The following is a 12056-nucleotide window of genomic DNA, read 5'->3' as shown; positions in this document are numbered from 1 at the left end:
CTGGCTGACTACAGTCCATAAGTCAAAAAGAGTCAGACACGACTGAAGGGACTTAGCATTTTGGCCACTTGATGCGAAGAACTGAGTCATTGGAAAAGACCCTGATGCTGGGAAAGATTGAAGGCAGGAGGAAAAGGGGACAACAGAGGATGAGATGGTTAAATGGCATCACTGACCCAATGGACATGAGTTTGAGGAAGCTTTGGGAGTTGGTGATGGACAGAGAAGCCTGGCATGCTACCGTCCATGGGGTCGCAAAGAGTGGGACATAACTGAGCGACTGACCTGAATCGCATGTTACCAAATTAATTAAATGAGGCACAATTTGGAAATACAGCCCAAGATTATGGTTTAGTGTTAAACTGGTTAGGTCAATATGCATCTTTAGCAAATGTGATTATTTGGTTTTCAGTTCACAGAAAAATTTTAGAAAGATTGTTTTCCCAGTTCAAGACTGGGACCACACAAAGGAACACTGAGATTAAAAAAGAAAAGCAATTTGGAATCTGCCTCACAGCTCTGTTCACTGGAGGTAAATCGTTCACCTCTCAGGGCCTCAGTTTCCTCATTTGTACAACGTAAGCATGGTATTTAATGTGTGCTGAGGCCCCTCTGGCCCTGGCATACTGTGTTACTCAGCGATCCTGCCAAAGAATGCTTTATTTGATGAATATTTCTCTCTTTTCTCTTCCCTTCCATCTATTACTGTAGCTGGTCCTGAAGGCAGAGTTTCTAATTCTAGATTTTCTGCATATCACTGCATCACGTGGAGTGAGTTTCAACTGTTAAAAGCCTGTTTCCTTAGAAGGAAACCAAGGATAGTCATATACCTCTAAAGAAGGCCCAAAGGGCTAATGAATATGAAAGCCCCTTGGAAAGTGTGAAATCCTCCCAATGACTGTTGCTGTTTTATAAATGGTATTCTTCCAGTTGACCTTATTATCATTAGTAGTTCTGTTAACTACTATAACCTAGATTAAATTATTATGCATATTAATTACCTATAACAACTACTCATATGCTAATCATGATAATGAACTGATGCTGTGCTTGATGTATTTCAGCAGCAGATTTTGTTCTGCTAAACTTGGGGTTTTGCTTGGAGGGGAGGATAGCAGTGCTGGCCTTCGGGCCGTGCCAGGAAAATGTGTGGGCCAGATGGCAATCCAAGTTGGTCTGATAGAACATTTCTATTTCTGTGGATTCTCAAAAATGAACTGACAGGCACGAAGCAAAGTGGTGACTCATAGTCTTTGGGTCCCTGACTTAGAGCTTCTGGGCTGAAATCTCCTATTGTCCTATGGAACCTATTTAGGGAGTGACAAACTGGATCTTTCTGTCTCCATCATTGTCATCTTCGTCATCACAGCCACTCTTCCCCAGGGACCTACTGTGTGCCTGGGTGCCTTCTGTGGCCTATTAAAGCAAATTACCTTCATCTCTGTAACTGTGCCATGATGTATGTATCCATATCGGCATCCTTGAGGTGCAAACTATGTGGGTCAAAGAGATTGTCACTTGCCCAAGATCACAGAGATGCTGAAGGTGATGTCAAGGTCAGAATACAGGGTATTTACATTTTTCTTCTATATGATATGGAGAAGGAAATGGCAACCCACTCCAGTATTCTTGCCTGGAGAATCCCGTGGAGGGAGGAGCCTGGTAGGCTACAGTCCACAGGGGTCACAAAGAATCAGACACGACTGAGCTACTTCACTTCACTTCTATATGATAATTTCTTTCCAGTTGCAAGTATCCAAAAATTTATGATTTTCCTGAAGTCAACCACTCTTGTGTGTGTGTGTGCGTGTGCACGCCTATGCATGCATGTATCTGTATATTTTAATTTCACTCCCCAGAAGGGTTTTAGTAGTGGGCTGGCACAGAACACTCACTGGATAAATGACTCCTGGCTTGAATTTCCAACAAGTCCAAAAGTTGTTCCACAGCCATGCTTTTTACCTTTGCAAATGGCTCAAATATTAACGCTCATCCCAAAGTCTCAGCATACAGATGCAGATATGGGGGCTTGAGCATACAGTCTTTAGCAGACTAGGCTTAGAATCTAGGTCTTCTGATTCCTAGGCCAAAGTTCCAGACACGACACCATAGGAATGGGGAAATCCATTTGTTGTTAGTCACTGTTTCTCCTCAGTCTTCTGTTACTGATGAACAAACGATTTAATGAAAGGAAAGCATAATTACCTATTATAGATGTCTTTGTCATCATTGTCAAGAACACGTGGGGAATAGTAGAATTCTGAGTTTCCCCAGCTGTATTTGCATATGAGATTGAACTGCGATGAAGATCACTCCCATAACGAGAGTCCACATGGCCTAGAGGGCATCATATGGGTTTCCGTCTGCAGTGCCCTCTTCTAGTCCCCAGCCTCAGAAAAGACATCACCCTAGTCCATCAGAGCACATGGTGGGATGGATGCTCTCAGCACAGTCATTTTGGTAGTGAGAGGGTAAAATACAATTTTGGATCACATTCTTCAAAGAGATTGACTTTTTTAGATATGCACTGGGTTTTCTTTACTAAATGAACATTCCATTAAAAATATTATCAAATTAATAGCATAACAAGTTTCCAGGGGAGGTTTATTAGAGTCAAATATTTAAAAAGCTGTCATTTAAACAGAAACAGTTGTTAAATTGAGGAGATAATTAGTACCTGAAATTAATCAAAGAATGTTTTTAAAAATAAAATCTATATTTGACTCATTGCAAATATATCTCAGCCTCTCATTTTCCTGTAATATATCAGAAATTGGCAATTTAGAAATGAATCTGCAAATTGCCTTTGGCCATTAAAATCCTGTTTTGGCCTTAATGTGGTGGATTCTACAAGTGTGTGTCCCAATTTAAAATTCAAAATATAATATCTATGAAGTCTATAGGCATCAACTCTCACATATAAAGATGACAGCACTGAGTCAAATACCTTTATGCTCAATTTTCTACCAGGCTTTTTCTTTCTCCTTTAATTTATTCTCTTCCTTTCTTGAATTTCCTTTTTCTACCAGCTTGCCGTTTATACCATTACAATGCCAGCTTAAAAGACTAAGGGAGTTGAAAGGAGAGAATGAAAAGAAAATATTGGTGACATTCAACCTGACTGAGGTTGAAAATTATGTATTCAAAATATCATTTATTGAGCACCTGTTATGTGGTCAGTAAGGGCATAAAAATGTATGGGATTCCAAGTCCCAAATCTCATGAGTTTTTACTTAGTTGGGGGAAAAGAAACCACATCCAGAAGATAACCAACAGTGAAACTGATGATCTACCAGGTGGGAATAAACCCTGCAAAACGTAGAACAGTGTGAGAAAACACGGAGCGATGGATTGAGGGGAGCCCTCACAGGCAACCAAGGTAGAATGGTGATTCCACCCTTTCGTAGAGGAGTCGTGGTGTATGGTTTCTGGCATTCCTGTTTCTACTTTGTTTTTATTCCTTTAAATGTAATGTCAGTCTTATAAGAGCTGATGTGATGAATGAAACGAGAACTTCTAAGCACAGAGACAATGTAAGGGCAGAGGTTGAATGTCAGGGCTTTGTGAAAGTGAACAGAAGGCTTGGTGATGCTTTCTTGCATGGAACCCACTAGGCTCAGAGATCATGTTCCAGCACCTGCAACCTGGAGGAAATCAGAACCCATCCAGTACAAGGTGCACTAACTATGGAAAGTACTGAAGCCCACCCTTTCTCCATCACCTCAGTTAACAGCAGGCATGTTTTGCTAACACTGTTGATATAGCTGGTTCTGCCTAAATTATGGCTTAGAGTCCTTTTACTCTTGGCAGGGTAATCACCTTACCAATTTTTATTTCTCTTCTCTTCTTAACCCTCATAGATCTAGTTCTTCAGATGTCTTTGTCTTGTGTTCACTCTTCCAGAGAAGCATCATTTGATGTTAGAACTACCAGAAAGAATAGGAAGGTCATATTGGGCTCCAGTGATGTGCCAAGACCTGGGTTTTACCAGCTGTTGGATCAGTCAACCCTCATTAACAACCGTGAGAATAAAGAATATCTTTATGTGGAGGAATAATTCCAAGGTCACAGAGGACACCCTTAGACATCCTTAGAGTACACACAGACACTTGGTCCAGGGCTTCTTAAACTTGGATGGACACCTTCATCTCTTTTGATTCTTTTTTAACAATACAGATTCCTAGGCCCCAGGTACATGATAATATTATAGTCTGAATCTATAAGTTAAGACTAAAAGACAAAATTTAAAAGAAAAATTATTCCTCTATGAGCCAAGTTTGGGAACTCTTAATTTAGTTCCGACAGAGGATGAGATGGCTGGATGGCATCACCGACTCAATGGACATGAGTCTGAGTGAACTCCAGGAGTTGGGGATGAACAGGGAGGCCAGCGTGCTGTGCTCTATGGAGTCGGACACGACTGAGCGACTGAACTGAACTGACTGAAATGAATTTAGTTCAACTTCCTCTTTCACAATCATGACATATGAGACTCAGAGGGATAACACTTTCCCAAAAGAGACACCCAGGTTGGTTCCCATATCTTTGACCAGGCTATTTAATTCTAAAAATGGTCTATATTTCTCCTCCACTCTGTTCACTTTCACTTTGTCTGCAACGCTCACTGCCTTCGAACCTGCTGTGATGTCTGTTGCTACCAGCCTGGCTCCCCAGTTGGAAGGTAGGTTTCTCTGTAGCAAGCAGTTTTGCCTGTCTATGTTTCCTTGTTGCAGGTGCCAAGAGCCATGTCTGATTCATAGATGCTCAGTAAATCTTGTTGAATTAATTACGACCTCTCTTGGCTTTCAGTAAGAATGACTTCCGCTGGGCGTGGTCATCACTTCCTCTACTGAGGGCTCTTTCAATGTTCCTGGATTGGGCTTCAGCTGCACCTCCCTTTTGTAAGTATCAGTCTGATGGATAGGGTAAGGGTATCTTTTTTTTTTCTAAGTAAGAGGAGCAGAGGTAGATGGAATTTCTGAAGGAAGGTAGGGAGGATGGGGGTTGGTGACTGGGCTTCCACTGCCCCCTCTCTGCTTCTGAAGGCTTGGTGCTCACTTCTGTTACTGGGCAATGCTAACTGTGTAAGTCTTTGAATACTTGGAAATAAAGGGTAATGGAGGCCATGAGGGAAACGAGGCTGAAGGTGCTTTGACAGGAGACGAAGGTCAACATAGCACTCTCTTGAGAGTTACTCAGATACAACTTGAAACACTTAGCTATCATGTACCAGCCGTGTGACCTTGAACAAGTCATTTCACTTGTCGGCTTCAGTTTCCACTGCTATCCAATGAGAAAGTATCTCCAACTCATAAAGCTTTAAAAAGGCCAAAATAAAATAAGGTAGGCAGCTAGATGCAAATGTATTGTTTTGGCATTTCTACAGACCATGGAAACATAGTGAAGTGATGGGGGGGAAAATGTATTGAAAGGCCCTACCTATATACATAATTTATAATTTTACATGTGTATATATTTAAAAGTAAACTATGATGATTTAATAAACAAGAGAGGAAATTCAAGTGTAGGTAGAGTGCTGCCTGGAGATTTGTCCCTAGGACTGATCACATTTCCCAACACATAGTTATTTTTTGACAAAGGAATACTGAATAAATAGCAAAAGTCCCTTTCTGGGGTCCAATAAGCACAGTGGGCCTGCCATAAAGATGAAAGTGGGCAAATGCAGGAGACGCAGAAAATGTCTACATGTCTCATAAACCAGATTTGCATGTTCCAATGAAAAGACTAGAAATAGCCTCTCTTGCCTAGAGCCAGTATAACCAGTAAGCAGCAATTAGAAGGTAAAACCAGTGTCACCTTGGAAGAGTGCGTATAGATGGCTATCAAGAGGACCCCTGATATTATTACCAGCTGCAATAAAAAAGCACTTCTTTGAATGTTTTTTCTACCTAATTGTCAAAACTGAATAATATTATCAGCTTTTTTTATCCTTTGCGTATTTTTCTAATAAGAAAGCACAGAGATGCATTGCAAATAAAAGCAGAAGATTTGAGGATGCAAAGCAATCATGCAAAATGACTTTCATATCAGTTTGATAAGCAGCTGAAATTTAATAACTACATCTCTCCTATGGTGTTGGATGAAAGTTTAATACTTTCTGCTTTGGCTTCTTTCTTCGGCAAGATGCTTATTCAGAACTGTAGCTTCTTTTATAGTCTGGGAAATGAGAGGTTCAGCGGATTAATCAAAGTCTTGAGAAGCTGGGCCCAGCCCCAGCCCAGACCAATGCAAGAGAACTTAGAATCTAAACTAAACCAGACCCAGGGCTGCCCAAGACAACTGGGGAAATGAGAAGAGATCCCCAAGTGTCTCTAAATACAAGTGGTACGTGGAAAGCACCCACCACATTAAAAGCTATGATATAAACAGAATTCTCCAAAAATCTCTTTATGCCTTCACCAAGGACAAATTAGTCAACCAAAAAAAAAAAAAAAAGAACCGCTCAGAGTTGAACAAAGACTCCGTATTTCAAAAGATAATGAAATCGGATTCAAGAATATGACAACCTTGTTAATACGGAGTATGTCTTCTGCCTATGAATATGCCTTTACTAAAGAATGAACGCATGAATGTATACAGTAAATAATGAAAGAATGCAGATAGTAAAGAATAAATGCATGTAGCCAAGACTGAATGAACGCATCATCGATTGACAGATTGCAGCTAGCCTGACCTCCTGACCTCCCCCTAGTTTAGAACTGGGGAAATTGAGGTGCAAGAAAAGGAAATGATAGCCAAATTTAAGAGTCAAGTAAACCGGCGTGAGTTGAATAGTGTTGAACACTTGTCTTCTCACGCCTTGCAAAAGCCTCCAGGATTCAAGAAGTCTCCCATCCCCCCAGGCGGCCTGAGCAACCGAGGCAGGGAATGCGTCCAAGGCTTGTAGCACCCAGCTGACAACAGCCACAGTTTTCAAGGAGCCCCTTTGGAAAGACAGACACCCAGAAAGGAGAAGGAAGAGCATTTGATTAGATGCTTCCCAGACAGAACTGGGAGACCAATTCAAAACCAGTGATCTGTGCTAATGGATCTTTCGAGCTCTCTGTCCACACATGAGGCAGGAGGGGATGGGTTTCCCAGGGCTGGTGGTCTGGCCCCTCTTGTAGGGCTTGCCAAGATGGGGTTTGGTTGGCTTGCTCTTCTACTGCCCCCTACTGGGGAGTTTCCTACCAAGGTGTGAGGTGGGCGGCTTCTGAGCTGTTTTTCACAAAGGGGCAAACTGAAGTCAACAGGAGATTCTAGCTCAGGGCTAGAAACCAGAGATTGCCTTAAAAAAAAAAAAAATTAACGCAGGAGCAGACTCAAGCCTCCTAAAGTTTAAAAGAGATGAACCTTGATAACACACATCCCCATAATGACTTGCCTTGTCAAAAGTGACTTTTGTCAAATTTGTTCTGAAAGAACAAGGGCGCACGGCTTCCTGGCTGTTTGTATATGTACGTGTGCATGCAGTTACAAACTGAATATTGTGTGTGTGTGTGTTTTAATATAGGTATAAACAGATAATGGTACAATGAAGGAACATCTGATCCAGTCATCAGATCTAACTGCAGCCTTTTAAAAAGGAAATGTAACTCCAGATGTCGTCTTAAGAAAATGAATCAATTAGGCAAATGAGGAATTCCCTCATAAATCAGAGCCTGAGACCCTCTTTTCAGTCCTAGCGGAGGGGTGGGAGCGGCCCGGAGACTGGAGATGTAGCCGCTGCCATTTTCCACGACCAGGTAACCCTGATGCCTCCTGTCTCTTCAAGTTGTGTTTACATTACTGAACGTTGGTTTGATTTAGAAAGTGTGTTCTGAGTGTTCCAAACCTTTTACCCTGAAGATAATAATGCCTCAGCTTTCAGGAGCAGGACCCAGTATAAGCTGGTGTCACTATTCATAAAATAATTGAGTTTACACAAAAAGTGATTTCAGTAATAGCTGCCTTTTTATAAGTATGTACATTTTATTTAAAATTACTGACTCAAAAGGCAAGGTAGGAAAAAAAAAATCACCTCCAACAACTTCCTGTAATTGCGAATTATTGTGAGGGAAACAGAAGGAAAAGATTTCGAAATTATGAGCCATTATGCTCAAGAGAGAGAGGGAGAGAGAGAGAGAGAGAGAGGCAATGGGGGAAAAAAAAAAGACATCTCGGCTTCATGAAACACAGCTGACAAGCTCGACTAAATTACCCCCGGACCATTACAAAAATCACTTAATTGCCAAGCATTTTGTTAGGTCAATTGACTCTAATTGAAAAAATAACAAAAAGCTTATTATGCTGCAAATGCGGCCGTGGAAAATGAGTCTTCTGTTAGAAGGAAACAATAATTCTAAATTTCAGCTGCTGCTAACACTACAAAGTTCAGTGTTTCCTTCAGAGAGAATCCGCCGTCAAGGAGAAAGTGAATTTGCATCAGTTGATTTCTTTCCCTGCTAGCACCCCTCTTTTCTAGCTCTCTGTGTTCCCCGCTTTTCTGTCTGGTCCCCCACCACCCCACTCATCCAGCCTTGTCCCTGCAGAGAAGTCCATCCACCCCATCCCCTTCCATCAGCAAATAGACACCCCACTCCCAGCTCATCTCCTGGAGGAAAAGGGTGGGGGAGACAAAGAGCGGTCAGCTGCGTGGAGTCCAGCTTTCTCCAGGGCAGGACACTGCCCTTTGGGGAAACTGCCTTCCACACCATTCCCTCCAGCCCGCCACATTCTCCCTTTCCCATTCTGGTGGCTGCTGCCTCATCTCCTCCCATCTCTTTTAAATATAGATAATGGAATAAGGCGACAGCTTATGTCCGTGAAATTTCTCTGAAATTGCCCGTCGCACGCGTGCCCAGTGCTGGCCTTGATTGACATCAAGTGCGGTAATTAAAAACCCCGCCAGCTGACGTAGGTGAAGGTTTATTTATAATTATACATTTTTTAGGATGGTTTGTCCAGAGTTGGTGCATTTAAAAAGGAGAATCCACCACAGCTCTGTTCCTGCCCCAATTATAGATTTAAATTGTGGGGGGTTCATAAGGGGGGTGATTCTGCTTTGCAGGAAATAATTATTTGCCCATAAAACCGGGAGGCTGGGGTATGAAAGTCTGATGGCAAAGCCTTTGTTTGAGAAGCCACAGGGGAGAGAGTGTGTATGTGTGTGTGCATGTGTGTATGTGTGTATGTGTGTTAGTGAATGTCTGTGTGTATCCACAGGATGTGTGTCTCTGTGTGCAGATGCCTATATTTCTGCATGGGTACGTGTGTCTTTGTGTATACATGCTTGTGTATACCCATTGTGTGTCCCCATGCATGTCTGTGAGTGTGTATGTGGCTGTACATGTGCATGGGATGTGTGTCTGTGTGTGTAGATGCTTGTTTCTGACTGGGTGTGTGTGTCTGTGTGTGTATATATGTGTGTGTGCTTGTGTGCATACCCTGTGTGTTCACACACATGTCTTTGAGTGTGTATGTGGCTGTGTGCGTACACAAGTATGTAAAGGAGATTCATAAAGTGAAAACAAACAAATCTTAATAGCAACCCCCACCCCTGCAATAAATACAGGGCTGTAGATCACAAACCATCCTCCTCCTTGTTTTACCTTAAAAATTAAAAATCATGCCCATCTTCAAATCCAAGACAGTGGAAACCCAACTTTCACACGCCCAAAGAGGACCCAGTCATGTCCAGAGCCTGGGCTTTGTGAGCACTGAACAGGCTAAGGTGTTTCTTTTCAGCCCGCCTTCACACTTGTTCAGGGTGACAGCTGAGATGTCGGACACCAGCGGGCAGGCACCCCTCCGGGCAGCCGGGGCACTTCCTCCCGCAGACCTCCCCTTACAAGGCGGTCTCCTTCAGAGCTTGGTGTCACTTACCCTTCGGGGCAGAGAGAGCGCTATCAGAGTGCGCATCGCAGCCCGTGGGGGTTCCCGGGGCCCCACCGCTGGAGACAATGGCAGCAGTGGCCCCGGAGGGCCCTGCCTGTCACCTGGCGTCTTGGCAGACAGCTGCACCTCTGTGGAAACTGAACCCCATAGGGATGCTACAGGTGTTAAGGGCACCAGGGCAAGGCTTGAAACATCGGCCCAGAGACAGCAGAGCAACCAGAAGCTTTTCTTCAGGGACAGGGGTCCCATGGGGTTTCTAGGGGGCCAGGGCCACCAGAAGGAGCCTTTGAGAGAAGGCAGGATGCAAAGCCACGGCTGATGTGTGAGTCAAGAGCTGGGAGAGGTCAAGGCCAGGCCCAGGGAAGAGCCAGAGCACTGGACTGAGAGGACAGACTGCCTGGAAGGAAGGGAGTCCTTCCGAATAAGTGGCAGAGCCCTACTGAGAGAAATAAAAGTGAAGAATGGTGAATTCGGTACCACTTGCCAGACCAATGAGCTTCATCAATTAATCACAGCCAAATAATCACCACCTACATTAAAGAATAATACATGAAAAGGACAGGGGCCTCGCTGTAACTTATTCAGAAAGGGCTGCCTCCCTAATCCCTCTGAGTCCTGACATGTTAACTGGGTAGCGACTAATTAGATGTCAAAAATTCATAAGCGCTCTTTAATATTGCATATATCTGCAGCCGCCGACATTTCAATATGAGAGTTGTATACACAGAAGTCACTATAGCATTAAAACACAGCGGGGAGGGAGAAATAAAAGGGAACCAATAAAAACAATGTCCCTCAAAAACCCCAGAGAGCGCCAGGCTATGGAAGTGTGTACTTTCTTATTCAGAAAAGGTATCACCTTAATAAGAATTATAGGCAAAGGGGTTTCGCTGCTCCGTGCTGCGTGGACAGAAAGAGGGAGAGGAGACGGGCTTATCAAAGGCGCTGCCAGGTAAATAGTAATTTATTGCGCATGCACAATGAACATTACCCAGTGTCCTGACACCGGGTGATAATGAAAGACTTGTTATTTGGCATCCACCGAGGGGATTTCCACTCCCCCACCTCCCCTCTCCCTGTCTCTCTTGAGCAAAGAAGCAGTGATGGGTCCTGGCAGCTGCTGCCTGTTTCAAGCCATTTCACATAATATAGGAAGCACCTGAAGTTTAGTGGATTAAGTAAGTGAGTTAGTTTGCCGGCGCGGTGATATATATGTTGCCTGCATGTGAACTTATATTTCAAATGCGGAGGACTATATTTTTATGAAACAAGCCTTTTCCTGTCGGAAGAATTATAGGAATGCGATATAATACAAGGCAGTGAGATTAAAAACAATGCATCATAGCAGGGGGAAAACGTACTGGTTTATGGCTTGCACCCGTTAATTGAACCTCTCAGGAATAAAGAGAAGGGCTCTGCAGGAACCTACTGGAAATCATTCTCTTTTTTGACTTCTGGGGGGTGCTTTTGTTTGTTTGTTTATTTTTTATACATTTTTTATGCTCTAGCACACATATGAATACACGCATGTATATACACATACATATATATACAAAGACATATATGCCCACATGCACACACACACACACACACACACACACACACACACAGGTATACAATGTCATGAATGACTTGCCTCAATTTCTGAATGAAAATGTTCTTTTAGAGAAAGTTCCATTTAATGCTGCTCACATTTGACATAAGAGGAGAGTGAGCAAGTTGTATTAAGGACCGTAGAAAAAGCAATCTGAATTCAAATCAGCAGGTGAACAATTATTACTAGCCCTGCACCAATCCCATTAGTGTTCTGAGGCTCAGTTTTCCCTCCTGTAAAATGGGAGAAGCATGCCTTCCTCCTGGCTGGTTGGATAAGGAGCAATAATGACATGAGGAGTGCCATGGCTTCCGTCTGTAAGGTGCCAAGGCTGTGCATCCTGATTAATTTCCATTGTGACTATGGCCAGGGCGGTTCCTTCTCATGTACATTGCAGTGTTGACACAGACTTGTCTTTTGGGTATCAGGCTCAGTGGTAAAGAATCCACTTGCAATGCGGGAGACAAGGGCTCAATCCCTGGGTTGGGAAGATCCCCGGAAGGAAGGAAATGGCAACCTATTCCAATATTCTTGCATGGAAACTCCCACGGACAGAGGAGCCCGGTGGGCTATAGTCCATGGGGTC

This window comes from Capricornis sumatraensis, chromosome 19, assembly GCF_032405125.1.
Source record: "Capricornis sumatraensis isolate serow.1 chromosome 19, serow.2, whole genome shotgun sequence".
NCBI classification, from domain to species: Eukaryota; Metazoa; Chordata; class Mammalia; order Artiodactyla; family Bovidae; genus Capricornis; species Capricornis sumatraensis.
The sequence above is the reverse complement of the archived record's forward strand: the minus strand, read 5'-3'. Positions refer to the sequence as shown.